Source organism: Rhinopithecus roxellana, chromosome 1 (genome assembly GCF_007565055.1).
Source record: "Rhinopithecus roxellana isolate Shanxi Qingling chromosome 1, ASM756505v1, whole genome shotgun sequence".
Taxonomy (NCBI): Eukaryota; Metazoa; Chordata; class Mammalia; order Primates; family Cercopithecidae; genus Rhinopithecus; species Rhinopithecus roxellana.
In genome coordinates this window covers 102,111,970-102,131,782 of record NC_044549.1, presented here as the reverse complement: position 1 = coordinate 102,131,782, position 19,813 = coordinate 102,111,970, and positions in this window count along the sequence as shown.

Sequence of the window (19,813 nt, the reverse complement as noted above, 5' to 3'; positions counted from 1 at the left end):
CTTTCTTTTTTTATAATAATTACTATTTATTAAGCTCTATGTGCATTATCTCAATTCACAAAACATCCCCATGAGATAGGTACTACTGTTTTTTCTCCCAATGGAAATTTTTAAAAATTATTATTATACTTTAAGTTCTAGGGTACATGTGCACAACGTGCAGGTTTGTTACTTACGTATACATGTGCCATGTTGGTGCGCTGCACCTGTTAACTAGTCATTTACATTTGGTATATCTCCTAATGCTATCCCTCCCCTTTCCCCCTCCCCCCATTCCATGACAGGCCCCAGTGTGTGATGTTCCCCACCCTGTGTCCAAGTGTTCTCATGGTTCAATTCCCACCTATGAGTGATAACATGAGGTGATTGGTTTTCTGTCCTTGCGATAGTTTGCTCAGAATGATGGTTTCTAGCTTCACCCATGTCCTTACAAAGGACATGAACTTATCCTTTTTTATGGCTGCATAATATTCCCTGGTGTATATGTGCCACGTTTTCTTAATCCAGTCTATCATTGATGGACATTTGGGTTGGTTCCAAGTCTTTCCTATTTTGAATAGTGCCACAATAAACATACGTGTGCATGTGTCTTTGTAGTAGAATAATTTATGCCTATGTGTAATCAATGTTTAACTCTTATTTATGTGAGAACATAAATGTGGTATTTAGTCTTCTGTTCTTGTGTTACTTCACTTAGGATAATGGCCTCCAGCTTCATCCATGTTGCTGCAAAGGACATGACTTCATTCTTTCTTATGGTTGTATAGTATTCCATGATGTATATGTACTACATTTCTTTTTTCAATCCACCATTGATAAGCACCTAGGTTGATTCCATGTCTTTACTATTGTGAAAATGCTGCAATGAACGCATAGATGCATGTGTCTTTTTGATAGAACAATTTGTTTTCTTTTGGATATATACCCATCAATGAGATTGTTGGGTTGAACGGTAATTCTAAGTTCTTTGAGAAATCTCCAAACTGCCTTCCACAGCGACTGAGCTAGTTCCCATTCCCACGAACAGCACATAAGCATTCCCTTTTCTCTACAGCTTCACTCGAATCCCTTGTCGTTTGGCTTTTTAATAGTCAACATTCTGACTGTTGTGAAATGGTATCTCATTGTAGCTTTGATGTGAATTCCTCTGATGATTAGTGAGTGATGTTGACATGTGTTCGTTGGCAGCTTGCATGTGTTCTTTCAGAAGTGTCCGTTCATGACCTTTGCCCATTTTTAATGGTATTAGTTGTTTTTTTAATTGTTGATTTGTGTAAGACAAAAATAAGCAATAGAGAAAAGACATTCTATTTAGTAACTGGTGGTGGAACACTCATATGAAGAAGAACAAAATTGAACCCCTACCTCTCATCAAATACAAAAAATAAATCAAGATGGATTAAATATTTAAACTTAAAATCTTTAAATTTAAGACTCTAAACTATAAAATACCTAGAAGGAAATCTAGGAAATATTATTCTTTTCATTGGCTTTGGCAAAGAATTTATGGCTAGTTCCCAAGAACAACTCTAACAAAAATAAAAATTGACAAGTGGGACCTAGTTAAAATAAAGAGTTTCTGAAAAACAAAAGAAATTACCAACAACAAAAACAGACAACCTACAGAGTGGGAGAAAATATTCACAAACTGTGCATCTGACAAAGGTCTAATATCAAGAATCTATAAAGAACTTAAATAATAAGTATTGTAATAAAGAATTCAATTTTACCTAGTTCTGCTGTGATCTTGGTTATTTCCTTTCTTCTGCTGGGCTTGGGTTTCCTTTGTTCTCGTTTTTCTAGTTCCTTGAGGTGGGGCCTTAGATTGTCTGTTTGTGCCTTTCAGTCTTTTCAATGTAGTCTGTTAGGGCTATGAACTTTCCTCTTAGCACTGCCTTTGCTATATTCCAGAAGTTTTGATATGTTGTGTCACTACTGTGATTAGTTCGAAGAATTTTTAAATTTCCATCTTGATTTTATTTTTGACCCAATGAGCATTCCGGAGCCAATTATTTAATTTCCATGAATTTGTATGGTTTTGAAGCTTCCTTTTGGAGTCAATTTCCAGTTTTATTCTACCATGGTATGAGAGAGTGCTTGATCTACTTTCAATTTTTTAAAATTTATTGAGGCTCATTTTGTGGCATATTATATGGTCTATCTTGGAGAAAGGTCCATGTGCTGTTGAACAGAATGTATATTCTGTGGTTGTTGGATAGACTGTTCTGTATATATCTCTTAAGTCCATTTGTTCCAAAGTATAGTTGAAATCCGTTTTTTCTTTGCTGACTTTTTGTCTTGATGACCTGTCTAGTGCTATCAGTGAAGTATTGAAGTCCCCCACTATTGTTGTGTTGCTGTCTATCTCATTTCTTAGGTCTATTACTAATTGTTGTATAAATTTGGGAGCTCCAGTGTTAGATGCATATATGTTTAGGGTTGTGATATTTCCCTGTTGGACAAGGACTTTTACCATTATATAATGTCCTCTTTGTCTTTACTAACTGATGTTGTTTTACAGTTTGTTTTGTCTGATATAAGAATAGCTACTCCTGCCTGCTTTTGGCATCCGTTTGCATGAAATGTCATTTTCCACCCCTTTACCTTAAGTTTATGTGAGTCCTTATGTGTTAGGTGAGTCTCTTGAAGGCAGCAGATAATTGGTTGGTGAATTATTATCTATTCTGCAGTTCTGTATCTTTTAAGTGGAGCATTTAGGCCATTTATATTAAACGTTTATATTAAGATGTGAGATACCATTCCATCCATTGTATTATTTGTTGACTGTACACCTTGGTTTTTTCCCTTTTTTTTTTAATCATATTTTTGTTGTATAGGTCTTGTAAGATTTAGGCTTTAAAGAGGTTCTATTTTGATGTGTTTCTAGGATTTGTTTCAAGATTTAGAGGTTCTTTTATCAGTTCTTTTATTTATTTATTTATTTATTTATTATACTTTAAGTTCTAGGGTACATGTGCATAATGTGCAGGTTTGTTACATATGTAAATTTGTGCCATGTTGGTGTGCTGCACCCATCAACTCGACAGCACCCATCAATTCATCATTTATATCATGTATAACTCCCAATGCAATCCCTCCCTCCTCCCCACTCCCCATGATAGGCCCCGATGTGTGATGTTCCCCTTCCCGAGTCCAAGTGATCTCATTGTTCAGTTCCCACCTATGAGTGAGAACATGTGGTGTTTGGTTTTCTGTTCTTGTGATAGTTTGCTAAGAATGATGGTTTCCAGCTGCATCCATGTCCCTACAAAGGATGGAAACTCATCCTTTTTTATGGCTGCATAGTATTCCATGGTGTATATGTGCCATATTTTCTTAATCCAGTCTGTCACAGATGGACATTTGGGTTGATTCCAAGTCTTTGCTATTGTGAATAGTGCCGCAATAAACATACGTGTGCATGTGTCTTTATAGCAGCATGATTTATAATCCTTTGGGTATATGCCCAGTAATGGGATAACTGGATCAAATGGTATTTCTAGTTCTAGATCCTTGAGGAATCGCCACACTGTCTTCCACAATGGTTGAACTAGTTTACAGTCCCACCAGCAGTATAAAAGCGTTCCTATTTCTCCACATCCTCTCCAGCAACTATTGTTTCCTGACTTTTTAATGATCGCCATTCTAACTGGTGTGAGATGGTATCTCATTGTGGTTTTCATTTGCATTTCTCTGATGGCCAGTGATGATGAGCATTTTTTCATGTGTCTGTTGACTGCATAAATATCTTCTCTTGAGAAGAGTCTGTTCCTATCCTTTGTCCATTTTTTGATGCGGTTGTTTGATTTTTTCTTGTAATTTTTTTTAAGTTCTTTGTAGATTCTGGATATTAGCCCTTTGTCAGATGGGAAGGTTGTAAAAATTTTCTCCCATTCTGTAGATTGCCTGTTCACTCTGATGGTAGTTTCTTTTGCTGTGCAGAAGCTCTTTAGTTTAATTGGATCCCATTTGTCAATTTTGGCTTTTATTGCCATTGCTTTTGGTGTTTTAGTCGTGAAATCCTTGCCCATGCCTACGGCCTGAATGGTATTGTGTTTCAGAACCTCAGCAGTACAGGAGTATGGGAGATGCAGTTTGGAGCTTTTCAGTTCTTCAGTTCAGGAGGCCACAGCAAAGGAGGTTGGAAGAGGTGCTGAGCAAGAGAACCTATAATATCTGCCACAGGTGTAAGGGAAGAGCTTACACTTGAGGGAGGAGAGTTGGGCCAGGTGAAGGGTGTGAAGAAAAGAATCACAGGGAGAGAGATCAGCATATGTGTAGACCCTGAGGTGAAGAGTCCTTGGCCCATGGAGCCCCTATAAGAATACCAGTGAGGCTGGAGGTCAGTGAGTAAGGGAGCCGGCCCAATCCAAAGCATGCAAAATCTTGTAGGCCATGTTAACAATTTAAATTTTTTTCTTAATAATATTAAAAGCTTTTTAAGGGTTTTAAGCAGAGAATTATTATGGTTGTATTAACAGTATTAAAGATAACTCTGGCTGCTGTGTATAGAATGGACTTCAGAGGGCAGCCAGATTAAAGTCAGAGAAAGCTTCAGGAGGCTTCTATTGCAGACCTGGTGAGTGGTTTGGTGGAGGTGGAGTGAAATAAACTGATTAAAATAGCCAGAGAGAGAGAATCAATAGGACTTGGAGGAAACAGAGAGGAAACAGAAAATGTACTACAATTTATTATCAGTAAAAACTAATTACTATTATGAAGTACAAATGCACTCCCCTCCTGCCAAAAGGATCATTCTTACCTCAATATTGTTTTTTAAAAAAAGGAGTAAACACAGTTCATTTATGGCTTGGCTATGTTCACTGTGCACATCATCTTTTAATCAGATGGTGTCTTGATTCTCTATGGTCTGGTTCTTGTTTCTTCAGTTTACCCTTTGTTGTTTTTCTTTTGATGTGCTGTGTTTACTGTATATTTGAATAATTTATTCTACCTCATAACCTTTGTACTCAGAAGAACAATTCAAGGCCTTCAGTTTTATTACATTACTATAGGTACAGAAAAGAAGAAACAGTGATGAAAAGAAAGGATGAAAACAGCTGGGCTAAGTGTAAAAGATGGATGAAGTACTGAAGGTCATAGAGAAATCAGTGAAGGGCTGAGGGAATTTGACAAAAACAATGAAGAAGGATGGCATGCAGTATTAAGGAACCAGGGCTCCATTTTGAGAAGGAACAGCAAAGTAGCACTTAAATGAGCATGTTTCATACTCCAGTGCACGGTATTTCTATGCAAGAACTTGTTTGTGTATTTTTTAACTACCTAATCAACATTTCTTATGCCTGCCTTCCTTTTTGTGAGGAAGTGGCATAGATCATCTAGTGAGATATAAATAAGGACATAGGAAGCTGGACATTATATAAGGACATAAGCTATGTCTGTCCTTATATAAATAAGGACCTAGGAAATGTCCTCACAAGAGGCCATTTCACAGGTAAGGAAAAAGAGGTCATTAATTTTGAAATACAAAAAAGAAACGAGAACATCAAAGCAATGCAAAGGAGTTAATAGAAGAAAAATAAAAATTGTCTGACAAATTTCTCTCTTCTACCTCCTCTCTGGCAATTGTTTCCTTAAAATCTGAAAATGTGGTTTGATTTCTCATCATTCTTCTGAAACTATCTTAGAAATCCCTCCCTGGTGGCCTCTAAATTTATAAATACAAAGGCCTTTTACATCATAATGTTCTGTTCCACTTAAAAATGAAGCTATATAGACACAACACTTCTTTCCCAAAATTTAAGTACTTCTCTATGAACTACTAACTATAAAAGTAGGACATAGTCATTTTTTAAGAAAAGCAAAAGAAAACAATGCTAAGAAGAAATAAAAATTACTCCAAATTGACAGTTCAGAGTAAGAATCTAAAAACTATTAAATGATTATGCTTCTCAACCTCTAGTGTATCTTTCTATGAATATACACTCACACATAGAAAAGAATATGCAGTTTTATGTAAATGTGCTGTCCATACTCTTTCCTAACCTACTGTTTTTCACCCAACAATGCCAATAGTTACACCATCAATTTTAACGATAGGTTATTTTAGTTTTTTCTACTTTTTCACTAACATGGTTCAGAACATGAGGAAAGAAGAAAATCTTCTAAATTCTTTGATTGGAGACATCAGAATGCTGATGTCAAAACTGATAGAACCCACCAAAAGAAACCATGCACCCTGCTTATATATGAGTGTTGACATACTTACAAGATTGTTGTCTTGGTTTTATCCATAGTGGTTGGGTTGTGAGACTTAAAAAGGATGTGTTTGATACATGTTTTAAAGGCTGTAAGAAAAACTGGCCAAATGTATACCTCAACTAAGTGGGTCTAGATCTAAGTTTCCAAAACCCTACAAATACTGAGTTTCGTTCTACATTTCATACTTCCAAATACTCATTGCTATTTTTATTTATTTGATTACTACAAGGTAGAATATCCTTTCACATGTTTATTGATTTATTGATCATTTACACTTTTCCTTTCTGATATACCTTTCAACTCCTTTGTCCTTTTTCCTATCCTGGTGTGTATTATTTGAATTTTATTTTTAATCTATTTATCAAAATTGGAGAATTAACTCTCTATCTGTCATATTAATTGCAAATACTTTCCCTAGTTCCTGAGGTTATCGTCAACCTCATTTATTGTATTTTGGCAGCCAAAGTTCTCCACTCTTTCCTTTCCCTCTCTCTCACTTTCTCTCTTCTTTTCCTTTTTGCAACATGATCAGAAACTTAGAAAGAACTTCCCAAACAAGACATTATACAAATTTTGCCTTATGCTTATTTTAATAATTTTAGAATTGGATTTTCTGCATTTAAATATTTGATCCACTCAGAATTTATTTTGGATATTTTTATTATTCCCAATAGCTATCCAATTATTATGTCACCTTTTTTATCACTTTATTTTTATTTTTTTGCTAATAAATCTCCACTCCCCCAACCAGGCACTTGGTTTTAGATATCACATTCATTAGACTATATTCTAATACCTATGGGTGTAGTCCATGGTTTCCCTGGAAACTACAGGGAAGATGATTATCTTTTCCATTAATATTAGTCTCTTCTTAAACCATTCAGTTATTTTTATAACTATTCTTTTATAATACATTTTACCATATAAAAGCATATATCTCTTTACTTTTTCTCATGAGAATTCTTTGCATATTCCTCAATTGAAATGTAGAATCATTTTTATCAAATTAAGAAAAAAATCCTATTGGTGCTTTGATTGAAATTTACATGTTTATAATTATTTTAGTGAGAATGGACACCTTTAGAATATTTAGTGTTTGACTTTAAGACTAATTACTGTCTTCTTGTTTTCTTTTTGACAGTAGTTTTAGAGTCTCCCTCAAAGTAGTTTTATGTATTTCCAAGTTTATAATTATCTAGATGATTTAATATTTTTAATATTGTAGCTTATATATTTACTTTTATTATATTCCTAATAAATTGTCTTTTATTTAAAAAGCTATATTTGTGTATATTCATTTTGTTATTTTTGTTCATTCATTTTGTTATTTTTCAAGAAAGCATATTTAACATTTTATCTAGGAAAGTAATAACTTAAATTCTTTTGTTTAATAGTGAGATATTTATTTTATTTTCTAATCCAATTGTCATGGCTAGCATGGCAATGATGCTCTTAACTTTAATGGAACTTTTCTGGTACAGAATTTTAATACTAATAATGACAGAAAAGTGTTTCACAATATACAATAAATGTGCTGAGAAAAACGATCCCAGATTTTTTAGTTTTTACATTAAATTAAACTGAACAAGTTTCTTTTCTACAATGTCTCAGAGTTTTTATTGTGTTTTTTATATTTTATCAGTTTTAAGAACATCATTTTAAGTGGATAATTTCTTAAGTTTATTTGACCACCTTCCCTAGAATTAGCCTTCTTAGATACACAGTTAATCCCAACACAAACTGTTAGTTTTATGTATAGAATATATACCACACATGTGTGTGTCAGGCACCAATCCATATAATCCATATAGTTTTGTTCTACTAAACCTTTTTTTAACATTGTCATTTTTAATCAGAGTGTTTTAAACTGAGTGTTACCAAATACTTCTTGGGAAATATATGGGGATGATTGTTGTCTTAGTTTGTTGCTGCTGCTATAACAAAATACCTTTGACTGGGTAATTTATAAATAATGAAAATTCATTTCTCATGGTTCTGGAGGCTGGGGAGTTCAAGATCAATGCAAGAGCCAATTCAGTGGCTGGTAAGGGCTTTGTCTCTACCTCACATGGCAGGAAAAAGAGCCAGAATGTGCCCTTTAACCTCTTTTATAATGGCACTAATTCCTTCATGAAAGTGGAGCCCTCATTGCTTTGTTAACAACAACAAAAAAACTCTGTAAAATGCTTTAAAGAGGTTGATTCTGAGCCAATATTAGTGACCATAGTCCAGAGAAAACATAAATCTAAGAAGCCTTGAGTAAGTGGTCCCAAGGTGGTTAGGTTAGTTTGATTTTACGCATTTTGGGGAGACAGGAGTTACAGTTGCAGCAGGACAAGCCACAGACAAAACTCCTCAGACACGGAGTTAAAGAAGGAAGGGCTTTATTCAGCTGGGAGCTTTGGCAAGACTCACATCTCCAAAAAACCAAGCTTCCCAAGTGAGCAATTCCTGTCCCTTTTAAGGGCTTACAACTCTAAGGCGGTCTGCATGAGAAGGTCGTGATCTATTGAGCAAGCAGGGAGTATGTGACCAGGGCCTGCGTGTACTGGTAATCAGAACGGAACAGAATAGGACAAGGATTTTCACAATGCTTTTCCATACAATGTCTGGAATCTAAAGATAGCATAACTGGTTAGGTCAGGGGTTGATCTTTAACCAGGCCCAGGGTGTGGCAACAGGCTGTCTGCCTGTGGATTTCATTTCTGCCTTTTAGTTTTTACTTCTTTCTTTGGAGGCAGAAATTGGGCATAAGACAATATGAGGGGTGGGCTCCTACCTTACAGTCAAAACGTAAATCAATACATGGAAGGTATACATGGGTTCAAGCTGAAAAGGCAGGACATATCAAAGTGGGGACTTCCAAGTCATAGGTGGATTTTAGGGATTCTTTTGTCTACAGTTGTTTGAGAGCAGCTATTGTCTAAAGACCTGAAGTCCCTAGAAAGGAATGCTTGAGTTAAGACAAGAGGATTTTAAGGGGCCAAGGCCCTTGTTATGTAGATGAAGGCTCACAGGTAACAGCCTTCAGAGAGAATAAGTGGAAAATATCTCTATTCAGACTTTTAAAGGTAGTCAGACTTTTAGTTAGTCTCTTCTAGATCTCCAAAATTCCTGGAAAGGGAAGGCCTGGCTATATTAATACAGATTCTCTATAGATGCAAATTACCCCCACAAGACAGCTTTGTAGGGTCATTTAAAAATATATCAAAGGAATATATTTTTATTTCCTTCAGGGCCTGGTATCTGTTATATGATGCTATAACAGAGTCAGGTTGGAGAGTAAACTACATTACACCAGGTTATTTAAAGCAAACAAAAAAACACTTACAGTTTTATGGTTTGTAGGGTGTGACTTTAATCCTGGCCTTGCATGACCTTAGGTCTTGTTTATAATTCGCTATCTTATTGCCACAAAGAGTCTGTTTTGTTAGTTTTATTATGCTCTCCATTTTAACCTTAATGCTAAACTCCAAAAGGGAGAGGATATAATAAGGCGTGTCTGACTTTCCTTCCCACTATCATGGTTGGGAATTCAGTTTTTCAGTTTTCTCTGGGTTCCCATTGACCAAGAGGGAGTCCATTCAGTTGGCTGGAGGCTTAGTATTTTCTTTTTGGTTTACAACTTAACCACTTATTTTCAAAGTGATTAAAAGGCTGAACTTTTAATTCTATCACACTGGATATTAGGTACCAACATACGAATTCTAGGGGGACACAAACATTCAGACCTTAGCAATCATATTCCCTTCACTCATTATAATAATAGTCATTTGTAGTAACAGATTGCCTAATAATACACAAACTAGCATTCTTGGAATGAGTTTTTGTTGATTATGGATTTGTAAGATTTTTCATATATTCTTGAATTCTAATTGCTAATATTTTAGTTAGGTACTTACATCAACATACATAAGCAGGACTGGACTAAAATTTTGCGCCTTTTAGTTCTCACTGGAAAATATTGTTTTTAGGGTTTGGCTGACTTCATTCAAACATTACGAAGACTGCTCCCTTTCTTTATGGTCTTGAACAGCTAAAATTACTTAGAGGTTATTGTGGCTTGGAGTTGTAAAACACATTATAGGATGGAAGTTAAAGGATTATTATTTTATAATTTTCCTTTTTCTTCTTGACTCAAGTTTTGTAATTTATGTTTTCCTAGAAATTTGTATGTTTAAATCAGTTTATTAATCTACTATAATGTGTGTGAAGCATATTTTGATCTCTTTTATGTCTTTTCTAATATGATATAATCTTGTTATTTTTGTTTCAGCTCATGCTTTGTGTATGTGTTGGCATTTCCAATAAACTGCTCTTAAATTTCTCATTTTGCTCTTTTTAAGTTTTTTTTTTTTTTTTTTTTTTTTTTTTTTTTTTTTTTTTGATGGTGTCTTTCTCCATCTCCCAGCTGGAGTACAGTGGTGCAATCTTGGCTCACTGCAACCTCTGCCTCCTGGGTTCAAGTAATTCTACTGCCTCAGCCTCACGGAGGAGCTGGGATTACAGGTGCGCACCGCCACGCCCGGCTAATTTTTGTATTTTAGTACAGGTGGGTTTCACCATGTTGGCCAGGCTGGTCTCGAACTCCTGGCCTCAAGTGATCCACCTGCCTCAGTCTCCCAAATTGCTGAGATTACATGCATGAGCAACCATGCCCAGCCATTTCATTCTTTTTTAGCCTTCTTTTTTTTGGGGGGACGGGGTGATGGGTTTTTTCCTTATGGTGTTTTTCTAGTATTTACTTTGTTGATCATTTTCTATTCTTTCAGTTGAGTACTTGATATACTTTTCTTCTTATTTTGTAATAAAACTGTTCAAAGCTATGAGTATTTCTGGGTACATCTATGGATTCACGATAGGTGGATGATTATTTTTAATAATATTTTTCTATTTCTTTTTGTATTACAATAATGAGAACATTTTTGACTGAATGCTTATTTAGAAAATATTTTTTAGACTTCCAAGTGTTTGATATTATTTTTAATTTTATTTTAATTTTCTAATTTATTTTTAGTTTTATTATGCTATGATTTTTTAAAATCTCATTTTACTGTTTTTATACATTCAAATTTCTTGATATTTCCTTTTAGGTCTGATACATAGTTAACTTATATGAATGTGTCATAAGTCTTTGGGAAAAAGTTTATTCTCTTTTGAAGTAGTATAGAGTTAATATTAGAGTAAAGTAAGTTATTTAGTTAGAATTTGGTCTCCTTTATATTTTCACTTATTTTTTTCTTGGTCATTAAAAAAATGGAGATAAATGTTTTAAAATTCTTTGTTTGCTGTGTCTGTGTTTCTCATTGTATTTATTAAACTTTATTTGTTATTATCTTTATTTGATATCCTCCAAACAGACTTTTCTCTCATTTCTTTCTATTCTATTTCTATACTCTTTTCCTTTCAGTGAATGGTAAGACCATGAAACGAGTTTCTCAAACCAAAAATTAAAACTTTCCCCATCCAATCCAACAGTAAGTCTTGATAACTGTATCTCCACACAAATTCCAAATCTATCTACTTCTCACACTTTCTACTTACACCATCCTAATCTAAGCCAGCTATCTCTTCTTGCCTGGGTTACTGATATCAACTCTCAAGTGATCTTCCTGACTCCACTCCTGCTTCTCACATAAAAGTCAGAATGATTTGTAGAAAATAAATAAGTTCATTAAACTCTCCTCCCCCCTTTCTTAAAACCTCCCAACAGATTTCCATCCCAACCTCAATTAGAGTAAGTCCACACTTTAACCCTGCCTACAAAGTATGCAGATGTGATTTATGCCTTTCTCTTTGGCTGCAGTGACCACTTCCCCTTTCTCCAGCACACTTAACTACACTGGCCATCTCTTTCTTCCTCAGACAGGACAAGCTCATTCACATATTAGAGCATCTGATAGATAGTTCCACTTTCTTCCTGTTTCGTGCATGGTTAATAATGCATCCCAGAAATCCCTTTTCTGATAGATGCTTGTACTATATCACCCTACTTTACATCTTCCTACAGCATTCATTATTGCTAATTTCATACGTTTTTCTGCATCTCCACTAGAAGCTTTTTGACAGCAGGAATATTGACTCACTTTTCAAACTTTCCAGTAATAGAAAAGTGCCTGACACGTGGTAGACACTCAATATTTGTGTAATAAATGAAAGCATTAATGTGCAAAAAAGGGACAATTATATTTTGTTATAAATTTTAATGATAAAAACTAGCTTTTTCTTTCCAATTTAATGCTTTTTGTCTCAAATTCAAGTTTGTCTTATATTAACATGAGGAATTCCACTTTTGTACATGATAGACTAACATAGATGGCGATTTATCTCCCACATTAAACAACTAGAATACCAGACAAAATATGTAAAACAATGGTTTTCAAACATTGAACCACAGACAACTTAAGACAGTGATTCCTGAGAGAAGAAAAATATGTGAGTTTAGATCTTGGAATACCCCAGCATCGAGCAAGTTTCTGAATAGTATCAGAAGGAAGGGGAACCCCAATAGAACTTGGCAGTTTTGTTGAGTTGAAGAAATAGAGTTTGATGTTCAAGAAAGTAAAGATGGATAGAATTTGTAAGGCAAACAAGCAGTGAGGAGAGAGCTGTGCAGAGAGACTCTTGATATCTGCTCAAGGGTCCTCTCAAGTCTTTGGCTCAATGTTAATCTGCACCTGTGTAGAAGAAAAAGCCACAAGCTGGGGAAAAATACTGCTGGAAAGGAATAAACAGAATAATCCCCAGAGCTCACACAGGGCCAAGCATAGTTTGTGCTCCCAACAGCTAGAGTGTAAAGTTTTTCCAATAAATGGAACATCAATCAAAAGTTCTCGAAAAATCATTACCTCAGTAGTAGCCTTAGACTAGAGGTTTACCAGGACCTGCTCTAATACACCTTAAAGGCAAGACTTGAAAGGATCAAATTGTTTTCATGTAACTTACTGATTCCAAAACAAGGACCAAAAATATTTAAAGGAGGCAAAAAATTCAACTCCGAGTGTTATTAAAAAAGAAACAACAACCATACACACAAAAAATGAGATTCAGCCCAAGAGATGGAAAGGGAACAATATGCAGCATCCAATCAAAACTTACCAGGCCTTCAAAGAGGGCAGAAAATATGCCCATAGCGAGAAGGAAAAAACTCAATAGAAACACACTCCAAAATTACACAGATAATAAAATTAAGCAAGAATATTAAAAGAGGTATTGTAAAGATATAGTCAAGAAGGTAAAAGCATGAATGTGTTAGAGAGATGAAAGAAAGAAAGATCCAAATAAAAACTCTAAAGATGAAAAATAAAATATCTAAAATAAATAGTACACTACAGAAGACTAGAAAACTTGAAGACACACGATAAAAACCACTAGAACAAAGGATAGAAAAAAGACTGAACAGAAACGAGCATGCTGGTGAACTATGGGTCAATATTATACAGTCTAACCTATGTGTATTTTCAGTCCTGGAAAAAAAAAGAACAGAATGAAATATTTAATGAATTAATGACCAAAAATTTCCAAATTTCATGAAAACTACAAACCCAAGATTCAAGAAGTTTCATGAACACCAAGCTGAGGAAACATGAACACTACATCAAAGCATATCATATTCAAATTGTTGAATACAGCATGATTCTTACTAGTTTCCATTTGATTTTGTTTGGAGCATTCTTTCATTTTATTCCTGAAATACTCATCATTGTTATCTCCTTTTTAAAATGCATATGATCAAGTTTCATTTTTTGAATAAGAATGATTCTTGGGGGAGGAGCAACATGGCCGAATAGGAAGAGCTCCAGTCTCCAACTCACAGCACGAGCGACACAGAAGACCAGTGATTTCTGCATTTTCAACTGAGGTACTGGGGTCATCTCACTAGGGAGTGCCGGACAATCGGTGCTGGTCAGCTGCTGCAGCCCGACCAGCGAGAGCTGAAGCAGGGCGAGGCATCGCCTCACCTGGGAAACGCAAGGGGGAAGGGAATCCCTTTTCCTAGCCAGGCGAACTGAGACACAAAACACCTGGAAAATCGGGTAATTCCCACCCCAATACTGCGCTTTAAGCAAACGGGCACGCCAGGAGATTATACCCACAACTGGCCAGGAGGGTCCCATGGCCACAGAGCCTCCCTCATTGCTAGCACAGCAGTCTGCGATCTAACCGCAAGGCAGCACCGAGGCTGGGGGAGGGGCACCCGCCATTGCTGAGGCTTAAGTAGGTAAACAAAGCCGCTGGGAAACTCGAACTGGGTGGAACTCACAGCAGCTCAAGGAAATCTGCCTGTCACTGTAGACTCCACCTCTGGGGACAGGGCACAGCTGAAAAACAATAGGGGAAGCAGCAGAGGCCTGTGCAGACCCGAACGACTCTGTCTGACAGCTTTGAAGAGAGCAGTGGATCTCCCAACACGGAGGTTGAGATCTGAGAATGGACAGACTGCCTGCTCAAGTGGGTCCCTCACCCCTGAGTAGCCTAACTGGGAGACATCCCCCACTAGGGGCAGTCGGACACCCCACACCTCACAGGGTGGAGTACACCCCTGAGAGGAAGCTTCCAAAGTAAGAATCAGACAGGTACACTCGCTGTTCAGCAATATTCTATCTTCTGCAACCTCTGCTGCTGATACCCAGGCAAACAGGTCTGGAGTGGACCTCAAGCAATCTCCAACAGACATACAGCTGAGGGTCCTGACTATTAGAAGGAAAACTATCAAAAAGGAAGGACACCTATACCAAAACCCCATCAGTACGTCACCATCATCAAAAACCAGAGGCAGATAAAAGCACAAAGATGGGGAAGAAGCAGGGCAGAAAAGCTGGAAATTCCAAAAATGAGAGCACATCTCCCCCTGCAAAGGAACGCAGCTCATCGTCAGCAACGGATCAAAGCTGGTCAGAGAATGACTTGGACAAGATGAGAGAAGAAGGCTTCAGTCCATCAAACTTCTCAGAGCTAAAGGAGGAATTACGTACCCAGCGCAAAGAAACTAAAAATCTTGAAAAAAGAGTGGAAGAATTGATAGCTAGAATAATTAATGCAGAGTAGGTCATAAATGAAATGACAGAGATGAAAACCATGACACGAGAAATACGTGACAAATGCACAAGCTTCAGTAACCGACTCGATCAACTGGAAGAAAGAGTATCAGCGATTGAAGATCAAATGAATGAAATGAAGCGAGAAGAGAAACCAAAAGAAAAAAGAAGAAAAGGAAATGAACAAAGCCTGCAAGAAGTATGGGATTATGTAAAAAGACCAAATCTACATCTGATTGGGGTGCCAGAAAGTGAGGGGGAAATGGAACCAACTTGGAAAACACTCTTCAGGATATCATCCAGGAGAACTTCCCCAACCTAGTAGGGCAGGACAACATTCAAATTCAGGAAATACAGAGAACACCACAAAGATACTCCTTGAGAAGAGCAACTCCAAGACACATAATTGCCAGATTCAAAAAGTTGAAATGAAGGAAAAAATCTTCAGGGCAGCCAGAGAGAAAGGTTGGGTTACCCACAAAGGGAAGCCCATCAGACTAACAGCAGACCTCTCGGGAGAAACTCTACAAGCCACAAGAGAGTGGGAGCCAATATTCAACATTCTTAAAGAAAAGAATTTTAAACCTAGAAATTCATATCCAGCCAAACTAAGTTTCATAAGTGAAGGAGAAATAAAATCCTTTACAGATAAGCAAATGCTTAGAGATTTTGTCACCACCAGGCCTGCCTTACAAGAGACCCTGAAGGAAGCACTAAACATGGAAAGAAACAACTGGTACCAGCCATTGCAAAAACATGCCAAAATGTAAAGACCATCGAGGCTAGGAAGAAACTGCATCAACTAACGAGCAAAATAACCAGTTAATATCATAATGGCAGGATCAAGTTCACACATAACAATATTAACCTTAAACGTTAATGGACTAAATGCTCCAATTAAAAGACACAGACTGGCAAACTGCATAAAGAGTCAAGACCCATCAGTCTGTTTTATTCAGGAGACCCATCTCACATGCAGAGACATACATAGGCTCAAAATAACGGGATGGAAGAAGATCTACCAAGCAAACGGAGAACAAAAAAAAGCAGGGGTTGCAATCCTAGTCTCTGATAAAACACACTTTAAACCATCAAAGATCAAAAGAGACAAAGAAGGCCATTACATAATGGTAAAGGGATCAATTCAACAGGAAGACCTAACTATCCTAAATATATATGCACCCAATACAGGAGCACCCAGATTCATAAAGCAAGTCCTTAGAGACTTACAAAGAGATTTAGACTCCCATACAATAATAATGGGAGACTTCAACACTCCACTGTCAACATTAGACAGATCAACGAGACAGAAAGTTAAAAAGGATATCCAGGAATTGAACTCATCTCTGCACCAAGCGGACCTCATAGACATCTATAGAACTCTCCACCCCAAATCAACAGAATATACATTCTTCTCAGCACCACATCGCACTTATTCCAAAATTGACCACATAATTGGAAATAAAGCACTCCTCAGCAAATGTAAAAGAACAGAAATTATAACAAACTGTCTCTCAGACCACAGTGCAATCAAACTAGAACTCAGGACTAAGGAACTCAATCAAAACCGCTCAACTACATGGAAACTGAACAACCTGCTCCTGAATGACTACTGGGTACATAACGAAATGAAAGCAGAAATAAAGATGTTCTTTGAAACCAATGAGAACAAAGATACAACATACCAGAATCTCTGGGACACATTGAAAGCAGTGTGTAGAGGGAAATTTATAGCACTAAATGCCCACAAGAGAAAGCTAGAAAGATATAAAATTGACACTCTAACATCACAATTAAAAGAACTGGAGAAGCAAGAGCAAACACATTCAAAAGTGAGCAGAAGGCAAGAAATATCTAAGATCAGAGCAGAACTGAAGGAGATAGAGACACAAAAAAACCTCCAAAAAATCAATGAATCCAGGAGTTGGTTTTTTGAAAAAAATCAACAAAATTGACAGACCGCTAGCAAAACTAGTAAAGAAGAAAAGAGAGAAGAATCAAATAGACGCAATAAAAAATGATAAAGGGGATATCACCACCGACCCCAAAGAAATACAAACTACCATCAGAGAATACTATAAACACCTCTACGCAAATCAACTAGAAAATCTAGAAGAAATGGATAATTTCCTGGACACTTACACTCTCCCAAGACTAAACCAGGAAGAAGTTGAATCCCTGAATAGACCAATAGCAGGCTCTGAAATTGAGGCAATAATTAATAGCCTACCAGCCAAAAAAAGTCCAGGACCAGATGGATTCACAGTTGAATTCTACCAGAGGTACAAAGAGGAGCTGGTACCATTCCTTCTGAAACTATTCCAATCAATAGAAAAAGAGGGAATCCTCCATAACTCATTTTATGAGGCCAACATCATCCTGATACCAAAGACTGGCAGAGACACAACAAAAAAAGAAAATTTTAGGCCAATATCCCTGATGAACCTTGATGCAAAAATCCTCAATAAAATACTGGCAAACCGGATTCAGCAGCACATCAAAAAGCTTATCCACCATGATCAAGTGGGCTTCATCCCTGGGACGCAAGTCTGGTTCAACATTTGTAAATCAATAAACGTAATCCAGCATATAAACAGAACCAAAGACAAGAACCACATGATTATCTCAATCGATGCAGAGAAGGCTTTTGATAAAATTCAACAGCGCTTCATGCTAAAAACGCTCAATAAATTCGGTATTGATGGAACGTACCTCAAAATAATAAGAGCTATTTATGACAAACCCACAGCCAATATCATACTGAATGGGCAAAAACTGGAAAAATTCCCTTTGAAAACTGGCACAAGACAGGGATGCCCTCTCTCACCACTCCTATTCAACATAGTGTTGGAAGTTCTGACTAGGGCAATCAGGCAAGAGAAAGAAATCAAGGGTATTCAGTTAGGAAAAGAAGAAGTCAAATTGTCCCTGTTTGCAGATGACATGATTGTATATTTAGAAAACCCCATTGTCTCAGCCCAAAATCTCCTTAAGCTGATAAGCAACTTCAGCAAAGTCTCAGGATACAAAATTAATGTGCAAAAATCACAAGCATTCTTATACACCAGTAACAGACAAACAGAGAGCCAAATCAGGAATGAACTTCCATTCACAATTGCTTCAAAGAGAATAAAATACCTAGGAATCCAACTTACAAGGGATGTCAAGGACCTCTTCAAGGAGAACTACAAACCACTGCTAAGTGACATAAAAGAGGACACAAACAAATGGAAGAACATACCATGCTCATGGATAGGAAGAATCAATATCGTGAAAATGGCCATACTACCCAAGGTTATATATAGATTCAATGCCATCCCCATCAAGCTACCAATGAATTTCTTCACAGAATTGGAAAAAACTGCTTTAAAGTTCATATGGAACCAAAAAAGAGCCCGCATTGCCAAGCAATCCTAAGTCAAAAGAACAAAGCTGGAGGCATCACGCTACCTAACTTCAAACTATACTACAAGGCTACAGTAACCAAAACAGCATGGTACTGGTACCAAAACAGAGATACAGACCAATGGAACAGAACAGAGTCCTCAGAAATAATACCACACATCTACAGCCATCTGATCTTTGACAAACCTGAGAGGAACAAGAAATGGGGAAAGGACTCCCTATTTAATAAACGGTGCTGGGAAAATTGGCTAGCCATAAGTAGAAAGCTGAAACTGGATCCTTTCCTTACTCCTTATACGAAGATTAATTCAAGATGGATTAGAGACTTAAATGTTAGACCTAATACCATAAAAAACCCTAGAAGAAAACCTAGGTAGTACCATTCAGGACATAGGCATGGGCAAGGACTTCATGTCTAAAACACCAAAAGCAATGGCAGCAAAAGCCAAAATTGACCAATGGGATATGATTAAACTAAAGAGCTTCTGCACAGCAAAAGAAACTACCATCAGAGTGAACAGGCAACCTACAGAATGGGAGAAAATTTTTGCAATCTACTCATCTGACAAAGGGCTAATATCCAGAATCTACAAAGAACTCAAACAAATATACAAGAAAAAAAAAAAAAAAAAACAAACCCCATCAAAAAGTGGGCAAAGGATATGAACAGACATTTCTCAAAAGAAGACATTCATACAGCCAACAGACACATGAAAATATGCTCATCATCACTGGCCATCAGAGAAATGCAAATCAAAACCACAATGAGATACCATCTCACACCAGTTAGAACGGCAATCATTAAGATGTCAGGAAACAACAGGTGCTGGAGAGGATGTGGAGAAATAGGAACACTTTTACACTGTTGGTGGGATTGTAAACTAGTTCAACCATTATGGAAAACAGTATGGCAATCCCTCAAGGATCTAGAACTAGATGTACCGTATGACCCAGCCTTCCCACTACTGGGTATATACCCAAAGGATTATAAATTATTCTACTACAAAGACACATGCACACGTATGTTTATTGCGGCACTATTCACAATAGCAAAGACCTGGAATCAACCCAAATGTCCATCTGTTACAGACTGGATTAAGAAAATCTGGCACGTATACACCATGGAATATTATGCAGCCATAAAAAAG